This window comes from Saccopteryx leptura, chromosome 10 (genome assembly GCF_036850995.1).
Source record: "Saccopteryx leptura isolate mSacLep1 chromosome 10, mSacLep1_pri_phased_curated, whole genome shotgun sequence".
Classification (NCBI taxonomy): domain Eukaryota; kingdom Metazoa; phylum Chordata; class Mammalia; order Chiroptera; family Emballonuridae; genus Saccopteryx; species Saccopteryx leptura.
Window position 1 is genome coordinate 2,976,817 of NC_089512.1, and position 25,788 is coordinate 3,002,604.

The 25,788-nt window shown below is 51.1% G+C and overlaps 1 protein-coding gene and 1 non-coding gene across 6 annotated transcripts in view; one reads left to right on the forward strand and one right to left on the reverse strand.

Moving 5' to 3' along the window:
• Nucleotides 1-25,788, forward strand: part of LOC136382110 (contactin-4) — an 813,951-nt gene that overhangs the window by 433,179 nt on the left and 354,984 nt on the right. The window lies entirely within an intron of this gene.
• On the reverse strand, nt 12,759-12,834 carry TRNAA-UGC (transfer RNA alanine (anticodon UGC)). The gene has a single exon. It is a non-coding gene; the product is annotated as a tRNA-Ala (tRNA).

Below are 25,788 nucleotides of genomic sequence, written 5' to 3' on the forward strand. Positions count from 1 at the left end.
CTCACACTCTCCGGTTCCTCCGGTGAACCATGAGGGCCACCGTGTTCCCCGGAAAGAGCCCGTTCTACCAGCAGAAGTGTCACACCCTCCAGCTTGTGACCGTTTCTCTGCCACCATCGTTTCTGTGACATTGCGTTCCGGGGGACGGAGGTGACGGAAGGGGTTGCTCTGCTCTGCTGACCTGCATTCCGTCCAGTGAAGACACGCTCGGGGCGACACAGAGTGCCCGGGAGGGGGTCCCCAGGACGTTCACGGTGGTCGTTTCCCAGGGAACCGCTGAGCACGTGGGCCGAGTGTGAGCTTTGGAAGAATCCCACCGAAGGGGTCTCGGGTCGGTTTTTTACTCTCTGCACCTTCTTCTTTTATGCCACGAGTCAGGCCATCCTGCCGACATCAGAATTTAGGCAAATAATCTGGGCTGAATCCACAGAGACGTTGCCGTTTCGCCACACTTAACAAGACACTCCTCATCTGTGGGGAGGGCGGCGGCCGCTGTCCATCAGGGATGGGGAGTCACGGTGGCAGCTCGCCCTGGAGCGCCGACGGCAGACTGTGGCCTGGGGACATCTGCCTGTGTCTGTACAGCCCACGCGCTAAGAATAGTGTGACAAGTTTAAGTGGTTGGGAAAAAAAAACAAATGAGGAATAATATTAATATTTCATAACCCATGAAAGTTTTGTGAGATCCAGATTTCGATGTCCCCGAATAAAAGTTTCTTGGAACACAACCACGTTCATTCCTGTCCTTGTTACCTCTGACTGCTGTCACACCATCTCTGCGGAGTCGTGACAAAGACCCTTGTCTCCCAGAGCTTAAAATCTGTACTGTCTGGCCTCACCGGTGCTGGTGCAGGAGATGGAATGTTGACCTGGCAGGCTGAGGTCCCAGTTTCAAAACCCTGAGGTCCTGGGCTTGAGCAGTGGCTCCCCAGCTTGAGCGTGGGGTCACCAGCTTGAGCATGGGATCATAGATATGATCCTGTGGTCACTGGCTTGAGCCCAAAGGTCACTAGCTTAAAGGCCAAGGTCGCTGGCTTGATCTCATGGTCACTGGCTTGAAGCCCAAGGTCACTGGCTTGCACTAGGGATCACTGGCTCCCTGGATCCCCCCCCCATCAAGGCACATATGAGAAAGCCATCAATGAACAACTAAGGTGCTACAACTATGTGTCGATGCTCCTTGTCTCTCTCCCTGTCTCTTGCTCTCTTTTTCATTAAAGAAAAGAAAAATTACTACCTGTTCCTTGATAGAAAGTGAGTGTCTGCCCCTCCCCTAGAGAGCGCTGGGTAGGAGGCACCCTGGCAGAGACCACCTGCGCCCTGGTGAGCTGTTTCCTGGGCCTCGCTGGCTGAATCCCTACTTCTGCTGCTGTCGGAATCCATGGGAGTCTGAAAAGACCAGAGTAGCAGGCGTTACAGAAAGGAAGAAAGGAAGAAAGGAACCCTGCCGGCTGACTCCCCAGGGAGAGTCGAGCGCCAGGCACAGCCTGGGACCAGGTTTTAGGGGGTTTGGGGAGGGGAGGGTGAGAAGGGTCGTGGGGCATTAGCCCATTGGTTGCTGGGCCAAGAAGGGTCTTTTATGGAAGTTTTCCAGGACTTTATGGCTTGTAACCTCAGACATTCCTTTATGGTTGGTCATTTGCTGGCAAGCCCTGAAAGGAGACTTACTGGCAGGGTTAAAGAAATGAAACCTAAGGCCCTGGACGGTTGGCTCAGCGGTAGAGCATCAGCCTGGCGTGCGAAAGTCCCAGGTTCGATTCCCAGCCAGGGCACACAGGAGAAGCGCTCATCTGCTTCTCCACCCTTCCCCCTCTCCTTCCTCTCTGTCTCTCTCTTCCCCTCCTGCAGCCAAGGCTCCATTGGAGCAAAGTTGGCCCGGGCGCTGGGGATGGCTCCATGGCCTCTGCCTCAGGCGCTAGAATGGCTCTGGATGCAACAGAGCGACGCCCCAGATGGGCAGAGCATCGCCCCCTGGTGGGCGTGCTGGATGGATCCCAGTCGGGCACATGCACGAGTCTGTCTGACTGCCTCCCCGTTTCCAGCTTCAGAAAAATACAGAAAAAAAAAAAAGAAATGAAACCTAAGCGTTGCCTCTGTGCCCAGACAGCGTGTGGGCTTGTGTCTGTCCGCCAGCAGTCCCCTGACCTGTCACAGCGTCTCAGTCTCAGCTTTTAGGGAGAACCTTAGGCATCCCCCACGAATGTCTCAGCGCGGGTCCCTCAGGCAGCTCACTGACCGTTTCATCAGCAGTTTTATCCCTGGGAGACCCTCAGCGTGAGTTGAAGAACCTACCCAACACGTTTCACAAGGGGAACAGAGAGGCAGGGGCAGAATTCTGTTGGTGATAGATGTGGTGAGACAGGAGTCAGGCCGGAGGAGGAAGAAGAGGAGGAGGTGCAGTTTCCCCTGGATGTGGAGGGGTGACATCAGGACCCCGTGACCGCAGTTCCGAGCTGGGTGAATCCTGGTTGGAGTTCTCTCCAGCATTCTCCCCATTGGGCCCCGGGGGGGTGGGGAACTCACTGGAAAGTAATGTCGGCCATTAATTGCAGGGTCCTCCTTTGGGTTTCATCATGTTGTTTACCCAAAGCCCTTGCCCCCCCGGGGGAGCCGATTAATTAGCAGAGCCTCCACTAGAGTGCGTGTGCATAAACTAAAACACAGGCATTTGACTAACAAATGGCCTCATTAACCAAGGAGGGGTAGGTAGGCGCATTCTCCTGGTCCTGCAAAAAATGCAGGCACTAAAATAAGCAGGGCTCACAGCTTTTTAATGTCTATTGTTTCTAAGTGGGCTGAGCTGACACTTGTGCTGGCCCCCAGCGTTGAACACATCCATGACCTTGGTGAGCCGGCTGGCCTGTGCCGACATGGTGGACCTGTGCACGCCTCCCTGCTGGAGACGGGTGAGCCTGGTCCTCGCTGCTCCGGGGGGCCCAGCGTGACGGGCAGGACACCCACACCCGTGCTGTTGTTCGGCGGCAGGCTGCCGCCCCGCCGACTCTCAGGGGTTGTGATGCATAAATCACATCTCCGATCCTTCAATTAAGGGAAAGTGGCACGCCTGGGCCCAGGAGAAGTATTAAGTGCCCCGCTAGGCACCCGGCAGTTCTATCTGCTTATTCACAAATATTTGAAGATGCAGCTTCTCGACTGAGGATCTCTGCAAATAGCAGGAGGGAGAGTTGGCAAGAAGCCGCTTGGCTTCAGAGAGAGGCGGATGTTTCCCTTTTGGAAACACTGTGAAACCCTCTCGCACCACCGGCTCCCCCCACAGTGGGTGCCTGCCCTGGACCTCCGCCTGCCGGTCAGGTCTCTGTACCTGGCTCAGGGAGCCCGCAGGCCCTGAGGACCCGGCTGGAGGGAGGGGACATTCGTAACTTGATTTATTTGGGACATTTAGAGGTTTCTCTTGCTCCTTCTGCCTCTTTCTTAGCACGACAACGTTTAAGACGCTGTTTTGTTTTGTTTTTTTTTGTATTTTTCCGAAGCTGGAAACGGGGAGAGACAGTCAGACAGATTCCCGCATGCGCCCGACCGGGATCCACCCGGCACGCTCTGCCCACCAGGGGGCAATGCTCTGCCCCTCTGGGGTGTCGCTCTGTTGCGACCAGAGCCACTGTAGCACCTGGGGCAGAGGCCAAGGAGCCATCCCCAGCGCCCGGGCCATCTCTGCTCCAATGGAGCCTTGGCTGCGGGAGGGGAAGAGAGAGACAGAGAGGAAGGGGGGGGTGGAGAAGCAGATGGGCGCTTCTCCTGTGTGCCCTGGCCAGGAATCGAACCCAGGTCCCCTGCACGCCAGGCCGACGCTCTACCACTGAGCCAACCGGCCAGGGCCTTAAGACGCTGTTGATCCCTCCCTCTCTGAGAACGGTGCCGTTGACTTCCTTGACTGAAACAAACTAAAACCGTCTATTCTGAGAAGCTTTTGTTCTTAAGCCTCATCAGGAAATATATATATTGGTCATACACACCCTGACACGTACAGACATGATTTTGTTGTTGTTGGGTTATTTTTTGTTTGTTTTTTTTTTTTTTTTCAGAGACAAAGAGTGAGTCAGAGTGAGGGATAGACAGGGACAGACAGACAGGACCAGAGAGATGAGAAGCATCCATCATTAGTTTTTTGTTGCACGTTGCAACACCCTTAGTTGTTCATTGATTGCTTTCTCATATGTGCCTTGACCGCGGGCCTTCAGCAGGCCGAGTAACCCCTTGCTCGAGCCAGCGACCTTGGGCTCAAGCTGGTGAACTTTTGCTCAAACCAGATGAGCCCGCGCTCAAGCTGGCGACCTCAGAGTCTCAAACCTGGGTGCTCCGCATCCCAGTCCGATGCTCTATCCACTGCGCCACCGCCTAGTCAGGCCAGATATAATTTCATTTAAACTGTGATGACGTGGTCAGGAAAGGGAAATATCCTTACAGCAAAACTCTGAATTAAAATGTGTGAAGACCATTAGTAAGAAAACATTCCATTTTTTGCCCCCTGGCTTTTTTTCTTGACCATAGATGACAGTCCTTAACTTTGTATGTTATGTATCTATCTGTATCTTTATCTGTATCTACATACCCTGCTCACACAAAGGAGGGGATATTGTATCACTTCATATTTGTTTTGAAAATACCCCCTCCTTTTTGTCAGCAGTAGATATAGACGGCAGTCTCGAAGGAATAACATGGTCGGTACATTTATGAATGTCTAATCCTGGTCCTGGTTTTTCTTCCTACCTTTCTCCACCATCGCCTCATGAAAATCCTCAGGCCGACCTACGTTTGAGATAGCGTCATGGTGAACAGCCGGGTAGCCACGGGCGAGAGTCCTGCCTTGAACGTTTTACTATATATTCATTAACCTGTCTATTCCCTGTTTTATCCATGACTTCATCATTTATTTCTTTATTTTATCTTCAGTGCATTTCAAAGTAAAGCACAGACATCCGTACCATTTTTTCCTAAGGCCTTAGCCTGCAATCATTAATGAGTGTTCAGTATTCCTTGACAGGGTTCTCGCCTGGGAGCTAGAATGTGTATACAGTGAGGTGTGCAAACTTCCGGTGACCACGTCCTGAGATCTGAGAAATGCTCACGCCCGCGTCAGCCAAACCCTTGGCGAGACGGGGAGCATCGCCCCAGAGAGCTCCCTCCCACCCTGCCCAGTCCTATTCTGAGTTGAACTCAAATAGCCAAAGATGGATCTTATAAGATTTTCTTTCAATCTCTGCAGAGCCCCAGGGGGGAAACAGCAGTCAGTCACATGCACAGGTTAATCCGGAGTAGATTTGCGCCCGGGGTGAGTGTATGGACGTCCTTGTCTCGGTGGTCTCTTTGAACATTTTAGTGACATGAGGCAGAGCCTGCTTACCTGGGATGAGAGTGACTAGCTTCGCTCTTCCAGTCACGCCGGTGGGCTGTTCTCTTTGTTCCCCAGGCCCTGGATGGGGTAGGTCCTCACCGCATCACATTCTTACCGTTTCCTGACTCTTGTCCCGGAGTCCGTCCCTGCTAACCGAACCGGTCCTTAAATCTGCGCGGCTGGCGATCGCTGTTGAGAACATGTCTGCCCGCCTCCCCGGCCCCTGCGGCCCACAGGTCGCTGGCCCGTCCGAGTGTCTGGGTGGAGGACCGGAGCTGCCCTGGCAGGGACGTCCCCAGAGCGCCTGTCCCCACAGCATCCCAGCTCAGCTCCGGAGCAAGCGCTGTACATGCCTCCCTGATTCTTTGTAGGGGAATCACTTTTCCTCAAAAGTCTTTTTTTATTTTTTTCTTCTGTCTTGACCTGTGCGAGATGCAGGTGGGGACACAAAAGGTGACCCAGACGGGACGCGTCCCCTCTGAAAGCACGTGGACGGTGGGGGGAGACGCCAAGGTGAGCCCAGGTGGCCAGCAGCCACCTCTGTGACCACAGAGAGAGCCACCCGTAAACACAGACGAGGGACAGCAGGAGAGCTGAGTCTCTGTGCTTTTGTCCCACACGGGTTTATTTTGCTTTCAGAGAAGTTTGTGCTGAGCCCTCTGTCACATTCCTCAGGATTCCCCACAGAAGCAGCTGATGGGGTGCGCACAGGCATGCGTGCGCGCGCACGCACACACACACACACACACACACACACACACACTGCTCACAGAAATTAGGGACCAGGGAACATGCAGCTTCTCCAGGACTTGCAGCCTTGTGTCCAGTGCATCTCCACCAACGGGATAAAAGTTGGTTTTGCATCTCATTTGCATAATCAGACAACTTTCTTTGACTTCTCATGTGCTTTTCTGATGTTCTTGTTTAATTAAAATAATCAAATGCTTCTTTTTTTTATCGCTTTATATTCATTTTGAAAAATCCCCTCATTTTTGTGAGCAATACACACACACACACACACACATACACACACACACATACACACACACACATACACACACACACACACACATACACACACAGACTTTTTTTCGGGAGTGGGTTGGTGCCTGCACGGAGACAGGCCACTCGGAGTTCTGCGGGGCGGGGCCCCAGGCTGGACACAGAGAAGAGCAGTTCTTGCAGATGTGAGTCCCAAGCTCCTCTGGAGGGAGAATCTCTTCATCTTGTTCCTCTCAAAGCCTTCCCCAGATCAGGGGAGGCCCACCCACGTTGGAAAGGCTCGTCTGTTTTATCTGTTTTACTCAGGGTGCAAATAAACGTTAACGAGACCTAAAAGCGACTTCTGTGTACAGGATGTTTGAGCAAACAACCGGGCGCCATGGCCGAGCCCAGGGGACCTGTGCAGTGACCAGCACACCTGAGCGTGAAAAGGCCACGGCTGCCCTGGCCAGGTGGCTGGGTGGGTGAGTGCACCCTGCTGAAGTGCAGAGGTAGCCAGTTCGATCCCCGGTCACAGCACCTACAGGAGCAGCTTCATGTCCTCTCTCTCTCTCTCTCTCTCCCTTCCTCTCTCACTAAAATCAGTAAGGTAAAAACAGTTCTTTTTTTTTTTTTTTTTTTAAAGGAAAGGCCCTAGCTAATCTGGACAGGCAGTAACCGGCACTGGTGCTCAGAGGTGGCAGAAGTCATGGGGGGGTGGGGGGGGCAGTCGGGAGAGGCGGCCGAGGGCAGGCGGTGACGGCAGGTTCCAGGCGCCGTGCTTTGCTGCTCTGTGTTGGTGATTGTCCTCCGTGGCTGTGGGAGATGTCAATCAGCTCACGCCTAAGGCCCGCACATAGGAGGCGGCCACATGCTCCCTCCGCCTCCCTATCTCTTCCCCGGTTTTATAGCTGGGGCTCTGAGTAGCCCGTGCCTGTCCCCGGAGCTGGGATTTTGTGAAGGACTTGATGTCGGGGGCTTCTGTTTTAGGGTTCCACCGCTTTGTCATTGACCAAGCAGCTTCCTAAGAGTCCGGAGCTGGAAGTGACCAGAGACAGACCGTTTGGGCCCCCGACTCATTTCACAGCTAGGAAGCCGCTCGCTGTGCTGGTGACAGGCTGTGTGCTTTGCCAACCAGGTGTCCGCATGCATTTCCAAGTCAGTGCGGCCGACGTAGAGGCTTCGACTGACGTCAGTGGAGTTGAAGTTCCTTGCTCATGATCTCGGGTCTGTTGATCAGGTATCCGAGCGTTCTCTGGAGGGCTCGTAGCACACAGTATGTAAAGTGAGCCATTTCTGCACAGTTTTCAGAGGCACTGGAGCCGTAAGCGTCCCTGACCAAGGTGTGTAACCGACCGTGGGGGGTCACTGAGGCTTGGGAGGATCTGATGATAATCTTCTCAACAGTCACCAGCTCGAATCAGCCAACCCTCAACGATACCCGCTCGGTCGTGGTCGTAACTTCGGATTGCCAAGGTCTAAGGCGCCGGCGGCTGGAGGGGGTGGTGGGGGGTGTCTTCAGCGTGGGCGTTTCCATCTCTGTTAACCTGCAGGAAGTGACGTCACACCTGCTGCTCCCTCTCAGGCACTTGACCATTCCTCCCTCGCTCCTCTCAGAAGATAGCCGGTTTGTCACATTCGGCCTCAGACCAGATCGGTGCCCTGAATGAAGCCGGGCCCCCACTTCATGGGAGAATTCCACCTGACATTTTCGAGTGCCTCTCACTTGAACTCCTAAAAGTCAGCTGTAAATTGGGAATGGATTTGCACCTGAGCCTTGTTGGTTGATTTCGGTCTTTATTTGGAACTGACATTTGGAAAATAACTCAGTTGCCCTTAGAATCGGCCCCTTGCTGGCTCCAAAGTGGGGAGGGGGGGTGAGGGAGGGACAGGTGTCCCAGTGGCCAGTGCAGCCCGCTGTCGGTGAATTCCAGGCGCGCTTGGGCCCTGGGTTTGGGCCGGTTGGGGACGGAGGTCAGTAGTAGGTGAATCCGGTCATTTCACCGGAGTGGCTCCTTGGGTCAGAGTTGGGCTCGGAGTCACATTCGCTGCCTCAAGGCGTGAAGGGTGGTGGGGGGAGCCTCTCGGCCCGAGTCTTCCGCAGCCGCGGGCGGATGGTGGGCATGTCAGACGTCGTGAGGTTCCAGAGCTGAGTCCCTGCAGGAAGTCAGAGCCTCGCGCGGGAGGACGCAGAGGACGCCTCCGCGCCTCACGCTGGCCCAGGCGGACGGGCCGGCGAGCACCGCAGCCTCCAGGGTCTCCACGGGGGCCCTGCCCCTCTGCCCACGCCAGCTTCCCCCCTCCACGGTGTGGGCTGCCACGGGGCCCTGTCCCTCTGCCCACGCCAGCTTCCCCCTCCACGGTGTGGGCTGCCACGGGGGCCCTGTCCCTCTGCCCACGCCAGCTTCCCCCTCCACGGTGTGGGCTGCCACGGGGGCCCTGTCCCTCTGCCCACGCCAGCTTCCCCCCTCCACGGTGTGGGCTGCCACGGGGGCCCTGTCCCTCTGCCCATGCCAGCTTCCCCCCTCCACAGTGTGGGCTGCCACGGGGGCCCTGTCCCTCTGCCCATGCCAGCTTCCCCCTCCACGGTGTGGGCTGCCGTGGGGCCCTGTCCCTCTGCCCACGTCAGCTTCCCCCCTCCACGGTGTGGGCTGCCGTGGGGCCCTGTCCCTCTGCCCACGCCAGCTTCCCCCCTCCACGGTGTGGGCTGCCACACACGGCCCTGTCCCTGTGCCCACGCCAGCTTCCCCCCTCCACGGTGTGGGCTGCCACACACGGCCCTGTCCCTGTGCCCACGCCAGCTTCCCCCTCCACGGTGTGGGCTGCCACACACAGCCCTGTCCCTCTGCCCACGCCAACTTGCTTCCCCCCTCCACGGTGTGGGCTGCCGCACGCGGCCCTGTCCCTCTGCCCACGCCAGCTTTCCCCCTCCACGGTGTGGGCTGCCGTGCGGCCCTGTCCCTCTGCCCACGCCAGCTTCCCCCTCCACGGTGTGGGCTGCCGTGGGGCCCTGTCCCTCTGCCCACGCCAGCTTTCCCCCTCCACGGTGTGGGCTGCCGCGGGGGCCGCACAGCAGGGCGGCTCCTGAACTGGACATGGGGTGCCCCTGTGACGTCCATCACAATCCAGAGCCCTTCTGACATAATTTCCAAAGGTAGGACCAGAGGTGCACAAGCTCTGTGATGATGTCATCACCCCCCACTTCCCTCCTCCTGGAGATACTGAGCCGAGATCCTGAACAGGTGACCCCTGGCTGACGGGTCCATGGTCAGTGGCTGCCCCGGGGCAGGCATCCCAGGTCCCCCCCAAGTCCCAGCGTCACCCCCTCATGACGGAGAGTGAGCAAGGAATGCGAGATTCCGCATGTGGACCCCAGAGCTGCCCGTCCTTTCCGACAACTGAACAAAGTCGACTCGTGGGGAGGGGGCTCCTTGACCTCGTTCTAGACTCAGTTTACCCCTCTTGTTCCATTCCTGGAAGCAAGGACTCTCTGAACGATTTCTGCCGGGGAGAAGTATTCCTTTGTAGGTTGGTTTGAAATCAGCCTGTCGGGTGAGTCCCTGAAATAGAGTTTAAATAAATTCCCTCCATGAGCGTGCTTGTGTGTGCGCACGCGCGCTCACACACACACACACACACACACACACACACACTAGCAAATAAAACATTAAAAAAAAACCCAGAAAGAATTTTATCGTTGATGTGGATCACTTTCAATAGTTCCGTGCAGTGTGGCTATTCATTTTCGCTACAGCAGGAGATATTCAATTAAACCTTCCCTCCGATCGGCATGGACACCGATGAAAATGAAGGAAGGGCCATTTAACAAACAGTTTCTGTCAGAGACCCTGATAATGGGAGGCAATAAGAATGATTTTCACCTATGCACACGGATGGTCGTTGTTCTGTTTCAGTTTGGTTTTTTTTTATTTTAGTTTCCTTAGGTTTTTTGTTTTTGTGGGGTTTTTTTTTTTCCCCATCTCCAATGTGACGTGCCCAGAGAGGCCGGACCGTGGGAGCCGGCGGATCGGTGGATAAGCACGAGGCAGCGTTCGATAGCAGGTCTCACTCTGGACTCGGTGGGTCTTGGGTAAACTCTCGCTGTGGCCGGCAGCCTCCTCCTGGGGCGTCAGATAGAACGGCTGTGTGTGTGTGTGTGGGGGGGGGAGGGGACCGCATCACGGTTGCTGCTCGTTGTGACGTCACACCAGCCCGTGGGCGGAGCTCACCGTGACCGTTCGCGGGACACCCCCTGTCCTGACATGCACGCACTCTCGCTCAGCACTCACGCCCAGGACACAGGGAGGAGTCACCCCGCTGGAACATGCAGGTGGGATTCAGCGAGGAACCTGGCTGCCAACCGTGGTGGAGACCCTGCACAGGAGAGGCACTGCCCAGACGGCTGGGCCCCCTGACGGCAACTGATGGCCGAACACGGAGACGGGGCAGAACCCGGGGAGGACACACAGCGAGGACATGCCGCGAAGCCCTGCATGTCGCCGGTGGAGACACAGGGATGCTCACCCCGGCCAGCCAGGGAGCCGGCAGACGAAAGGGCGGTGCCCCTGCTGCTCAGAGGGTCCACAGGTGACGGTCCCGATGTCTGTCCTGCCTCCGCTGTTGGTGGTTTGCTCCGCAGCCTGGCGAGGAGGAGGGGGTGGTGAGAGCACCCGGGGACGTGCTTCCCGGGACTGGGCACGCACCACACAGCTCCTAGTCACGGAGGAGAGAAGTTCAGGGGTGGCAACGTAACAACTTCCACAGCACGTTATGTTCGTGGTAACACAACTCTCAAGGAAGCAGACAGAAGGGAGCCTGAGTTTGGAAAACCTCGCTGGGATTCCGAGGAGAGAAGAGAAGAGATGGAGGAAGGAACGAGCCATCCTCTCCGAGTTCAACTGGACCTGTTAACACACCTGCCCTTAGAGACGCTGCTGCCTGCAGACCTCTTCACAGCAAATGACGATGAGAAAATAGGCCCCGGCCGGGGGTAGCTCACTTGGTTAGAGTGTCATCCCAACTTGGGGTGGTGGGTACGATCCCCGGTCAGGGCACATACAAGAATTAACCAAAGAATGCATGAATGAGTGGAACAACTAGTCATGTTTCTCTCTCTCTCTCTCTCTCTCTCCCCTCTCCCTTCCTCTCTTTCTCTCTCTCTGAAAAAAAAAAAAAAATCAATGAAAAAAAAAAGAAAACAACATAACACTTTAACAATAAAATAAACTTAAAAATACAACAAAAGTGATCTCTAATGACTTAAAAGAGAAGGGAGGCAGGAATGTAGCTGGAGTGAATAAAATATGTTCATCCGTGCGCTGACAAGACTGCCCCTTCGCTGGAGGACCTCACGTGGCCCGGGCTGGGGCGGGGTTCTCCTCAGCAGACGTCTGGACCCCCGGAGGACTGGATACAACAGAGACTGCCACCCCCACCCCACTCCCTCAACCTCTGGCTCTGCAGGTGTGGCCGGGGTCTAAATATCCACACGTCCAGGTACCCAGGGGACACTGCTGCTCTGAAAACCAGTGTCAGAGCTATGGGGCTGCGCCGTCCAGGGTCCGCTCTTTGGAGCTCCCCTCTGTGGAGCATGGGAGGGGGCAGCTAGACCTCTCCCTGATCAAGTGATGACCAACCGGGGTGAGATCTTTATTCCTTAGCCATCATGTTCACCTAGTGCAGTGGTGGTCAACCTGGTCCCTACCGCCCACTAGGGGGCGCTCCAGCTTTCATGGTGGGCAGTAGTGGAGCAACCAAAGTATAAATAAAAAGATAGATTTAACTATAGTAAGTTGTTTTATAAAGATTTATTCTGCCAAACTTAGTGAAAATCTGACATAAAGTACTTGGTAAGTAATTATTATTATATGCTTTCACTTGCTGTAACTCTGCTTTATAAATTTTATAAAGTAAAGTGACTTCCCTACTTTATAAATCACCATGACTGTGGAACCAGTGGACGGTTAGAAAATTTTACTACCAACAGAGACACAAAAGTGGGCGGTAGGTATGAAAGGGTTGACTACCCCTTACCTAGAGAGAGCATGAACTGCTTGTCTCCTCGGTTTAGACTTTACATTGTATCAGTGTCTGTGTGTCCAATTTACTTATTTATTTATCTATTTATTTATTTAATTATTTTGTATTTTTTTCTGAAATGAGAAGTGCAGAGGCAAACAGACTCCCTCATGTGCCCAACCAGGATCCACCCGGCATGCCCACCAGGGGGTGATGCTCTGCCCATCTGGGGCGTCGCTCTGTTGCAACCAGAGCCATTCTAGTGCCTGAGGCAGAGGCCACAGAGCCATCCTCAGTGCCTGGGCCAACTTTGCTCCAGTGGAGCCTTGGCTGCGGGAGGGGAAGAGAGAGACAGAGAAGAAGGAGAGGTTGAGGGGTGGAGAAGCAGTTGGGTGCTTCTCCTGTGTGCCCTGGCTGGGAATCGAACCCAGGCCTTCCACATGCAGGGCTGACGCTCTACCGCTGAGCCAACAAGCCAGGGCTTGTGTGTCCAAATTACTAAAATATGGATGGAGATATGGACTATCAAAAACTGAGTTTCCAATGCGTGAAGGAGTTCACATTCTAGAAGGCGGGGACATTTAGGAAAAAAAGATGAAAGGTGAGATGTTGAATAAAAGGCTTGAGTGTGTCACGTGTTTCATTGAAGTTGGTGACAGATGTTGAGAGCGGAAGCCCCTGTGTTCCTAATGGGACGTGAACGGGCAGTTCCCTTCACCATCTCCGGTGGCACCGTGAAGACCGTGTGAGTGCTGACAGCCTCCAGAGTCCCCAGGTCACTGTGCCAGGCGTCACTAGTGAAACCTGAGATGCCGAGCGAGTGTTCCAGTTTCGGACGTAGACATGTACACACACACACACACACACACACACACACACACACACACACGAGGAGGCTGGCCCATGACCGGAGAAGCCCGTTTCTGAAACACGCTTTACGTCATAGGGACCCCCCCCCCGGGGAGGATGTGCAGAATGTGTGGGCACCGCTTCCCCGCAGACACATGCTCTGCACTCCACCCACCACTGCAGTCAGGGACAGCGGCTTGGCCTCCGTCCACTCAGACAGTCCTCCACGGCCATGTGTGAGGAAGTCGCCGTGTGATTTCGGGAGGGGAGGGCACCTGCACACACCCCGTGGGTTGTAGGGTGCTGTGGCGTGCGTGTCGGCCTGGTGGGGGGAGGGTGCTGGGTTTCGGTGTTATGGTCTGAGCTGAGGTCCGAGTTGGGTTCCCGCACACAGAGGACGAGGGGGCCTCCTGGGTCGTCACATCCGCACCTGCGCCCGCCCCACGTCCCGCGGTCTCAAGGAGGTGGGCATGTCCTTGCCCGTGCAGCTCAGCAGCTTGTATCTCAGCTGACATACCTGTGGTGACATCATTTCACCTGCCGTAGCAAAATAGCGCTGGCGCGGTCTGAGCAAGCAGTTCGTTGACGTTAGACACTCTTTTCACAAATTGTTGGAGGAGGAAATCAAAGATGCATCGTTTGCAGGGCCAGCTGCCTGGAGTCAAGTCCTGCCCTCCTGGTGTGGCCTTGGGCAAGTCCCCTGGCCTCTGGGCGCCTCATTTTCCTCAACTGTAAAAGGCAATTTATCCTCTTGTGATAAAATGTAAGTGTCCATATTTCCAAAGTGCCTAGAAGAACAATTGAAACAGGGAAGTACTACCGTGTGTGTGTGTGTGTGTGTGTGTGTGTGTGTGTTGTGTGTGTTCAATTACAAAATACAACCTCACAGACTAATTGGTAGATGTTTTCTTTTGTTTTAACTTAAAACCATCGAAAATTAAATTCAAATGACCTTACAGAGAAGTGAGTCGACCCTCTGAATTCCCCAGGGAAAGCGCAGTAGGTGTGGAAAAGGTCTCAGCAAGTGAATAACCGAGCAGATCTCGTACTCGGGTTCTCGGATCAGAAGTCCCCGGTACTGCTAACGCAGCAGTCTCTCCTTAGGCAGGAGCACGGAAAAGGAAAATTAGCCATTTTTATTATTCTATCCTTTTTTTGTTTAAGTTAATTTAATATTGTCGGCTACGTTTAAGTTAAGTTAATTGTGTTCAAATTTTTACAAGTCTGGTTGAATTTCACAGGCTCAAATGAAAATGAATTACCATCGGTATAATTTAATCAAAGTGTGGAGGTAATTCAATAGCGTGTACTATTTCGATTTTACTACATAGTCATATTGAGATACATAGAATTAAAAAGAAAAGATAGCTTGTTTCATAGGAAACCAGTCCTCCTCCTCTGGGTTCTGGGGGGAGCTGTTAAAACAACATGAGAATTTAGCAAAGTGACTTGCAGGCTGGAAAAGCTGATCAAATGTATCATCCTTGAGATGGTCCTGGGTAACTTTGTAGTTCAGAGTTGCTATGGTTAATCTCATAGTTTTATCACTTACCTAAAAGTGAAAGCTAGTGATATAAAGTTGAAACACGGGTAATTCTGGTCTTCATCACGTAACTTAAAAACAACAATGATGACAAAGTATCTTCATTGGCTAAGAATACGGTGGCATGTTTAGGAAGGAGAAAAGGGTGTCTGATACCAGATAATCGTTTATATTCACATACCACATAAACATTTGGACACTATAAGTAATGTCACTACTTATAAGATACTCAAAATAAAAGCAGCCGTATTATTTTGCAGCGATGGCGCCAAACATTGGGAGGGATGGTGACGCAGGAACCCTTAGGAGACGCTCTCTGCCCTTCTTGGAGGGGTGATACCCTCTCCAGGTTTTTGAGAATTAGGTTATCTTCCTCTGCTGCGTGGACACACTGGGAGAGAAGCCATTGCCTTGTGTGACAAAATTGTGAAGTTTTAATAAAGATACTCACGGGTATGGGCCTGCATCTCCAGTACTGAGGCTTCAGCTCCCAGCCCATGAATATTCCAAATCTGAAGTATGAAAACCTGCAGGGTACCTACCTCCCAGAAAAGCGGTCCCTTCCTTCCTCCCCCGTCTGTACACACATTCCAGGAGGAAGAGATTGGACTCGTTCCTTCTGTAAAAACGTCACTGTTGTTGTTTGTGTGTGTGTGTTTCTTTTAGCAAGAACAGGAGAGAGAGGGAGGGACAGACAGGGACAGACAGACAGGAAGGGAGAGAGATGAGAAGCATCAGTTCTTCATTGCGGCACCTTAGTTGTTCATGGATTGCCTTGACCAGGGGGCTACAGCAGAGTGAGTGACCCCTTGCTCAAGCCAGCGACCTTGGGCTTCAAGCCAGCGACCTTTGGGCTCAAGCCAGCAACCATGGTGTTCTGTCTATGATCCCACGCTCAAGCCAGGAACCACATGCTCAAGCTGGTGAGCCTGCACTCAAGCCGGCAACTTATGGGGTTTCAAACCTGGGTCCTCTGGGTTCCAGTCCGAAGCTCTATCCACTGCGCCACCGCCTGGTGAGGGAAACGTCACTGTTTTATAATAAGTAGACAAGTGAAGTCTTTTGTTTAGAAATATTTATACTCACGAGAGAGAAGCTATCTATTCCTCATGTCGAATGTTCTACTAGGAGAACGTTGACCTGTAAATCCTGTCCTGTCACAGGTGGGTGGATCGATGGGTGGCTTTCCCTCCTGTGACTGCCTGGCAGATACGTGTGTCCGTGTTTTAAGGGCTGTTCCTCCTCATGTCCTCAGAGTAGCAGGTGGCACATCGCAGATGCCCCCCCGGACCACATCTCGCGGCCAGAGAAGCAGCTTGGCTGAGACCACAGAGGGTGGGGTGGGGTGTTTACACGAGTTCTTCACGAATACAGCCTGAACAGTCGAGGAGAATCTAGCAAAAAAAAAATGTGTATATCACTCGTACAACGGACGCACCTGACTGGGTTGGTAGAGCTAGCTGTTTTAGAAAACAGAATGGACTCATACATTGTTGCTGTTGCTTATCTTGAAAGGGACCTGTATTTATAGTAGAGAATGACTCTCAAGCTGGCATAGCCCCGGAATCACCTGAGTGTGATTTCATCGGTTGAGAGCATGCTGTGTTTCTTGTGACGCGTCGCCCAGGACCAGAGCGGGGAGCCCCCTCCCCCTGGATGACAGCACCCCTGTGAAGTCAGCCTCAGGCCAAGGGAGAAGGTTTCCAGATCAGCCCCCGCTCTTCAACTTTTGTCAGATGAATCGCTTCACACCTTAAAAAAGTGTTTCCAGCAATTAGGGAAATGTTACAATGCGTGTTTCTCCAATTACCATTTGCTGATCAACCCCCAGTGTGAACATACTTGCATGGTCCTCTCCAGAGCTGGCTACCCCTCCTCGGAAAGTCACGGATGAGTTCTAACCAGTCGCTGGCACCGGCTCTACCTGACCCTGCTGAGAACTGAAACCACAGTTAGTCAAGCCCCTGTCTCGTTGAATTTTCTCAGGACATTTTAGTAAGAGGGATCTGGGCTTCCAGCCGGGTGATATGTGAGTGTGATCTGTAGGGTGGGGTATGTGTTAATGGTGCACAGACTGCTCCTCTCGCTCCTCTCGGCCGGACTGCAAGTGGCCGTTGGCAAGGAGAAGGAAGACTCGATCAGGAATCGTTTTAATAGTGCATCGTGGCCCTGGCCAGTTTGCTCAGTGGTAGAGCATCGGCCTGGCGTGCAGAAGTCCTGGGTTCGATTCCTGGCCAGGGCACACAGGAGAAGCGCCCATTTGCTTCTCCACCCTCCCCCCTCCTTCCTCTCTGTCTCTCTCTTCCCCTCCCGCAGCGAGGCTCCATTGGAGCAAAGATGGCCCGGGCACTGGGGATGGCTCCTTGGCCTCTGCTCCAGGCGCTAGAGTGGCTCTGGTCGCAACAGAGCGACGCCTTGGAGGGGCAGAGCATCGCCCCCTGGTGGGCAGAGCGTCGCCCCTGGTGGGCGTGCCGGGTGGATCCCAGTTGGGCGCATGCGGGAGTCTGTCTGACTGTCTCTCCCCGTTTCCAGCTTCAGAAAAATACAAAAAAAAAAAAAAATAGTGCATTGTCGCGGGAGTTTTATCCTGGCCTCTGTCGTATTTCCATCGTGACAGTGGCACCAGACTCTCTGGTTGCCACAAGTGTTGCAATTTCCTTTCCCTGCACACGGTGTAACGTGGCCTTCTGTTTTCCTGCTCTGAGTAAGGAAATCAATTTTTTGGTTGTTGTTGTTAGTGGAAGGATAAAAAAAAAAAAAAGCAAATGTTGAAAAGGTGTCAATCGCATTCATTTTTTATTTTTTCTTTTCTTTTTTTTTTTTTTAAAGATGGAGGCGGCATCCAGTCTGGTGGTCTGACGTTAACTCATTTTTTAGATACGATTTTATTTCTCTGGCCACCTGTAGGTTTGTCACAGATTAATTAAACGCTTCATTTCATTTCATTTCTCTAATTGAGGTCATTTCTACCCCTGATGAATAATATTATGAATTTGGCTATGAGGAGAAGTGCTCTGTGAGTGGCTGTTTTTCTGAAGGAAACACACAGAGGGCTCTGTTTGACCCTCCTGCCCGCGCACCGGCCCCCTGGACACTGGCCGGCCCACTGGACGCCGCGCCCACCGGGCGGCCTTGCTCTCTGAGGAGGTTGGTCTTTTCCTTGTTCCACGTCCAGCGTGACCGTGCCCGTGACCTCGAGCCCCAAAGCAGAAGAGGCAGCTTCACCTGCAGGTGTGGTGTGCATGAAAACGAGGAGGGGGCGGGGTGTGAAACCAGGGGTGGGGGCACTGGACACTGGCTTCCAGTGCTGGTCACTCACCCCGAAGAGCCCTGCTCACGTCTCTGTGAATACGCTCTGGGAAGCCCCGGCCTCCGCAGTCATGGAGGGCGTGTGATGATTATTCATCCCAAGTAACCGTCACCCAGAACAAGAGGTCAGGCGTCCAGAGTCCAGGAGAGGAGAGCCAGGAGCCCAGCCCGGCAGGTGGACGGAGGGGGACAGGAGGCTGTGGTCGGACGTGGGAGAACTCGGTCGGCATCCACGAAGCTCCTGTGGGCTTCTGTGCCTCGTGTGAATGCCGGTCCAGGGTACGAGGAGCTGTCAATCAGGGGTTTTATTTTCAGTGTGGTAGATGATTAAAATGTATTGAAACTAGAAATCAGTTACAAGAAACAAGCTGAATACCAGAAACTCGTGAAGGCTAAATAACATGTTATTAAAAGATGAGTGGGCTACCAGTGAGGTCAAGGAACAACTCAAATTGTTACCTTGAGACAAATGAAAATGGAAACACAGCCTGGCCCGTGGTGGCGCAGTGGGTGGAGCATCGACCTGGAACGCTGAGGTTGCCGGTTCAAAACCCCAGGCTTGTACGGGAGTTGGTGCTTCCTGCTCCTCCCCCCTTCTCTCTCTCTCTCTCTCTCTCTCTCTCTCTTTCTCCTCTCTTGAAAATGAATAAAAATAAAATCTTAAATAGAAGAAACCACAACACAAAATCTATGGGGCACAGTGAAAGCAGTCCTAAGAGAGAAATTCATACACTACAAGGCTCTGTCGATAAACAAGAACAGCAAATAAGCAATCCAGCCTCACACCTGAAGGAGCTGGAGAAACGAACGGACAAAGTCCAGTGTGAGCAGGAAGAAGGAAATAATAAAGATTAGAGTGGAAATAAATGGCATAGAGACTAAAGAAGAAAAAAGAAAGATCAATGAGACCAAGAGCTTATTTTTTAAAAGATAAAAAGGATTGATAAACCTTTAATAACCAGATGCATCCAGAAACTAAGAGAGAAAACCGCATATGCATCTAACGAGAGCGGACACCACAAAAATGCAAAGAATTATAATAAATATCATGAACAACTCTATGCTAACAAATGGGACAATCTGGAAGAAATAAATACATTCCTAGAAACGTGCAATCATCCAAAAGCTAAATCAAGAAGAAGTAGAAAGTCTGAACAGACTGAATTCAACTAATGAAAAGGAAGCAGCTCTTCAGAACACCCCCAGCAAACAGAAGTCCTGGACTGCCTGGCTCCCGAGGCAAACTTGACCGAACATTCAGAGAAGCACTACTAACTCCTGTTCTTCTCAAACTGCTCAAAATAACTCAAGTGTAGGGAAAACTCTCAATCAAGCCAACGTTATCCTAATCCCAAAAGTCGTCTACTGAGTGTCAGAACTGGGACCAGGCGGTGATTATAATGAAGACACTACAAAGAAAGAACATTATCAGGTGATAGCCCTGTGAACACAGGTGCAAAAATCCTCAACAAAATATCAGCAAACCGAATCCAGCAGTACATTGAAAAGATCATACATACATCATGACCAAGTGGGATTTATCCCTGGGATGCAAGGTTGTGATACAAAACCCACAAATCAATTTACATGATGCCTTACATAAACCAAATGAAGGATAGAAACGATCTGATCAGGTCAATCGATGTAAAAAAGGCATTGGATTAAATCCAGCAAACATTTATGATAAAACCTCTCAGAAAAGCGGCGTTGGTTAATAAAATCGTATAGGTTTCAGATGTCCGATGCTATAACACATCCTCTGCACATCGTATCGTGTGTTCAGCACCCCAAGTCAGGTCTCCCTCCCTCCCCATCTCTCCCCCCCACCCTCTCCTACCTCCCCCACCTCCCTTTCCTTCTGGCAATCACCACACTGTTATCTACGAGGTTTTTGTTTGTTTCTTTTATTTTATTTTTTATTTTTTTGTATTTTTCTGAAGCGAGAAGCAGGGAGACAGTCAGACAGACTCCTGCATGTGCCTGACCGGGATCCACCCGGCACACCCACCAGGGGGCGATGCTCTGCTCATCTGGGCCGTTGCTCTGCCGCAATCAGAGCCATTCTAGCGCCTGAGGCAGAGGCCACAGAGCCATCCCCAGCGCCCGGGCCATCTCTGCTCCAGTGGAGCCTCGGCTGTGGGAGGGGAAGAGAGAGACAGAGAGGAAGGAGAGGGGGAGGGGTGGAGAAGCAGATGGGCGCTTCTCCTGTGTGCCCTGGCCGGTGTTTGTTTGTTTTAGATTTTATTTATTCATAGAGAGAGTGGAAAGAGAGAGAGAGAAAAAGAGAGAGAGAGACAGAGACAGAGAGAGAGAGGAGGGAGGAGCAGGAAGCATCAACTCCTATATATGCCTTGACCAGGCAAGCCCAGGGTTTCGAACCTGCAACCTCAGTGTTCCAGGTCAGCGCTTTATCCACTGCGCCACCACAGGTCAGGCGAGGTGTTGTATTTTTTTTTATTGATCCTGTCTCCTTTTTTATTCAACACCCCAAATCCCTTCCCCTCCAACAGCTGACAGCTGCTTTCTATCCATGAGTGTGTCTCTATTTTGTTTGTTAGTTCATTGGAGTCCACACATAAGTGAGATCGTACAGTGCATGTCTTTCTCTGCCTGGCTTATTTCACTTAGCATCATGCTCTCCAGGTCCCTCCATGCTGTCTGAAAGGTAAGATTTCCTTCTCTTTTTATGGCCGAGTGGTATTCCATTGTGTAAATGCACCACAGCTTTTGTATCCACTCGTCTGCTGGTGAACGGCTGGGCTGCCTCTAGATCTTGGCTGTTGTAAACAGTGCTGCAGTGAACATAGGGGGCATATCTTCTTTCAAATCAGCTTTCCGGGTTTCTTCAGATATATTCCCAGAAGAGGAAGGGCTGGGTCATAAGGCAGTTCCTTTTTTTTTTTATTTTGAGCTAACTCCACACTGCTTCCCACAGTGGCTGCACCAGTCCACATTCCCACCAGCAGTGCACGGGGTTCTTTTTTCTCTGCATTCTCACCAACACTTCTTGTTTGTGGGTTGATCGAGGACAGCCATGCTGACAGGTGTGAGGTGATCATCTCATTGTGGTTGTAATTTGCATGTCTCTGATGATTAGTGACGTGGAGCATCTTTTCATGTGTCGATTGGCCATCTGTGTGTCCTCTCGGGAGAAGTGTCTATTCCGGGCCTCTGCCCATTCCACAGTAGATGATGATAGTTATACTATTATCGAGACAGTGGGGCACGTGCAGTTTCAGTAATTGTTCCAACACTTCATCGCTAGAAATAGCCCAGCTGAGATTTAAACCAGAGCATTTCTGATTCCAAAACGACGCTCTTCAGACTGTTCTACAAACAGATTTGCATGTGGCCTCAGGAAATGACAACAGTCTATGTGGCCAGGGCCAAGAGGGGCTGAGGCTGAAAACATTGCTTTACTCGTTGGAGGGCCACCGGACTGCGTGCTCGGATAGCATCATTTTATCTGGGGATGCGTTCTTTCCACGGAGAAATCAAGTTCAGTCTCAGCACCCTGTTTATTCCATGCACAACGAGGAACAGGGACCAGAAATGCCACATGTCGGTGCTGAGTGAATGGGGGGTCTACTAACGGACGCCCCCACCCGCGTTCCCCAGCCTTTCGGGGTCACAGTTCAAAATGATGTCTCGGCCAAATCACACCGTGGACGTGAAACTTTGGGATCACTGACAGAAGAGCAAGATCACCTTTGTGTTGGTTCTTCAACACAAAGATTCTGTTGTGCTGAAAACTGCCATAAACTTACGGCGTCTTCGACAGAGAGTCTCATGAAGGGTGCGGGTGCACACAGACCAAGATGATGCATTCACATCAGCAAAGTCCTCACGGGGACAGATATGCACCTGCACGCCGTCACAGCAGACACCTCATCTCCCCCCTTCCTCCCTCGGGCTGAGCCACGTCCTGCACCCACGCCCCTGACAGAATGAGCTTTTTGTTTGTAGGCGGAAGAAAGCCGAGGTCCCACTGCAGAAGTACCAGCGGAGTCTACCTGTTCGTGTCCTCTTGTTCCACGACGATACATCGATTGATTGATCGTGAAGAGAACTGCTATCCTTCTGAGCGATATCGGTGCGTTCGATTTGTGACCGGTCGATTTGACGAAATGCGCTTCGCGGCATAAGAGTATAAACAAAATAATTATGAGGCCCCTTTTCGAGCAGACGTGGCTCTTAAATGACACAGTTGTGACCTTAGAACGAAAGGGGTGGTTATCACCGGAATCACGTTCAGCCAAACACTTTTCAGGCCTCCCCCAAGCCCGGGGCTTTATGGCTCTGCGGCTTGAAGAGCCGTGGGTCTGCTCACCCAGAATTCAAGTTGAGATCATCAGTATGTGAGACCCTGTCTGTGGCTCAGTGTTGACGATCGGTCTGCTCTGTGTTCTGAGTTTTATGGAGTATGTTCTGACACGTGTCACCTGTGAAACCTGAGTGTTCCAATCGCAGTTCAAATGAGGACGGTCGGTCAACGTTGCCTTCACCCATCGGCATAGATCCTAAGACTTTATTTTTATACTAGTTCAGAGGTGACCTTGAAATTAAGGAAACCTGGACATTAAGGTACATTTCTCATCTGCAAATGTATTTAACTGAAGTTTAGTCCAATGCCAAAAATGAGATTTGTGTGGAGAGACAGAGAGAGGCAGAGACCAATATTGAGAGAGAGAGAGAAGAAGAGAGAAAAGCCTTGGCCAGGTGTCTCAGCTGGTTAAAGCATTGTCCCAACAGGCTGAGCTTGGTGGTTCCATCCCGGTCAAGGGCCACACAACAATCAACCAATGGCATCGTGAGTAAGTAGAATAACAAAGTGATGTTTCTCTTTCTGTCTCACTCTCTCTGCCTCAATCTTCCACCCTTTCCTCTCTCTCTAAAAATCAATAAATAGAAATTTAAAAGAGAGAAAGAGAGCGTGCTGGTTTCGTAAGGTTATAATATAGAGAGATGATAGATAGATAGATAGATAGATAGATAGATAGATAGATAGATAGATAGATATCTTGAGATTCAGAAGAATAATTTGGAAACTTTTCTCTACATGTTTAGGTTGAGAGCTGTTGAACAGCAGTGGATCCTCTCAGTGTTCGTAGAATTAGTGACTCCATCACTAATTTGACGGTACTAGCACTCCACTTCTGCTCTGCTACACGACCTACATAGACTTTCTGCTTCCCCGAGGGCTGGTGCTGGGCATTCCTGTTGTCCTTCTGGTCACCCTTCTGCTCAGAATTGAGACAGATAATCTCTTTGGATGCCTTTAACTTCCTGTTTGTGACTACTCACTTCTTACTTTGTGTATTTAGACTCTCATTCATATATATATATATATATATATATATATATGATTCCTTAACCACTTAACCAAATTGCTTTTTTTCTTTTATCTTTATTTGCTCCCCTTAATTTTTGCTATTGTTCTTTTACTTTGTTTTTACATACTTTAATAGATTTATTACATTGAAGAACACGAATGCTTCTCTAGGAATTGTTTTTATTGGATTGTATCGTTGTATGGGATGTTTTTACGATGTTCCTTCTGAACACACTCTGCAGATTTCATCGTGATGTTCTGATTCATTTTTAATATTTTAAAAAAATTTCCAAGAGTTTTTTTCTAGCTTGTACTTAGTCTATTTTTATTATGGGAGAATTTATTTAGAGCATGTGTTGAATATGGTCAATGGCTGTGACTGTCACACGGACATATGAAAAGTTCTTTTTTTTTTTTTTTTTAACAGAGACAGAGAGAGAGAGAGTCAGAGAGGGACAGACAGACAGAAACGGAGAAAGATGAGAAGCATCAATCATTAGTTTTTCGTTGTGCATTGCGACACCTTAGTTGTTCATTGATTGCTTTCTCATATGTGCCTTGACCGTGGGCCTTCAGCAGACCGAGTAACCCCTTGCTCAAGCCAGCGACCTTGGGTCCAAGCTGGTGAGCTTTGCTCAAACCTTATGAGCCCGCGCTCAAGCTGGCGACCTCAGGGTCTCAAACCTGGTTCCTTCCACATCCCAGTCCAACGCTCTATTCACTGCACTCCCACCTGGTCAGGTGAAAAGAAGTTCCTTTTACTGTTTGTTGGGCACAGTGTTCTCTAGAGATACAGGGAGGTTATCTACCAGTCTTTCTATCTGTGTGTGTATATATCGGTCTCAAGTAGATATTACTTAGAATGGTATTATCTCGGAATCCTGTGTACTTAGCCATTTTTCTCCTGTGGACTGTCACAGAGTAAAAGAGACAATTCAATGGTTCCTGGCATTAAGGTTCCACTCTTGTCTCCCACAGCTCCTGTGGTATGAAGTATGCAAATGTGACTGTTATTTTAGACGTGGTCATTTTTATCTCTTCTCTGTGGGTGGGACTCTGTCTCATCATCAAGATTTCTCCTTTGGCTCATGGCATTTGCCTCGTCTAGTGCTCACGGGGTCCCTCCTCACTTCTTTACGTTTGCCGTCGTGGAGTGTATACACGGGTCCGTCCCGGTATGTTTAACAAGATGCCGACTCTTTCATGTGGTGGGTTTTCCTGTCCTCTTTTGAGATGGCGGCCAATTTTATCATTTTAGAAATCGTTCCATAGGTAGTGGGTGACTTGGGGGGACGGGGAGGGGGGGAGGTGAATCTTTTTGGATAATTTAGAAGCCTTTATTTTTGGTGGGCGTGACTGTCTGTATGACGATAGTGCAACGTATTGTAACAAAGCGTGTATTTCTCAGCGTAGCCTTTTCTGACTTTGAAACGCGAACAACGGAGGAATTATTACATCTCTCTTTCTTGATTTCTTCCCACCGTTCCCTCCTGCGTCTCATTTTAATATGTTACATAATTGTGCGTTGTGTTCTCCTTTAAGCAGTAATTTCATACAGTGAGTCATTTAAAAAAAAAAAACATTGTTTTTTCCACAGTTCTGTAGGCTGGGAATGTCAAGGTCAAGGGCAGGCTGACTCAGTTCCTGGCTGGGGGTTTCCTGCTGTGTCCTCGCACAGCGAGGGGGAGCAAGAGCTGAGGAGCCCCCTCTTATGAGGCACTAATCCCGTGAGATCAGGGCTGAACCGTTATAGACTCGTTTAACCTTAGTCCCTGCCTTTCTGCACACAGAGTCACGGTGGGAGTTAGGGCTTCAGCATGTGGACTGTGGGAGGACACAGGCAGCCCAGAGCAGTTTGCATTATGTTTTTTAATGCACCAATTAGTTGTGTGGTTGTTTTTTTTTAAGTGAGAGGAGGGGAGGTAGTGAGACAGACTCCCACATGCACCTCGACCAGGATCGACTCAGCAGCTCCCATCTGGGGCCAATGATCAAATCAGCTGAGCTATTTTTAGAGCCTGACACTGACACTTATACCACCTAGGCTATCCTCAGCCCTCAGGGCCACCCTCGAACCAGTTGAGCCACTGGCTGCGAGAGGAAAATAGAGAGAGAGGAGGGAGAGAGGGAGTGGGAGAGAAGCAGGTGATCACTTCTCTTGTGTGCCCTGACCAGGGATCGAACCCGGGGCGTCTGCATGCCGGGCCAACCCTCTATCTACTATGCCGACCGGCCAGGCATGACACCAATTATATTTAATACACCAAATATATAGTTGTTTAAATTTAATTCAGTGGCGTATCATCTCTTAACAGCTTCAGGTTTTCCTTGTAATGGGATACAATTCCCCCATGCTTTTAAATCATTAATGTCGTTCACTGGCTTTTTGTACATTCACCGCGT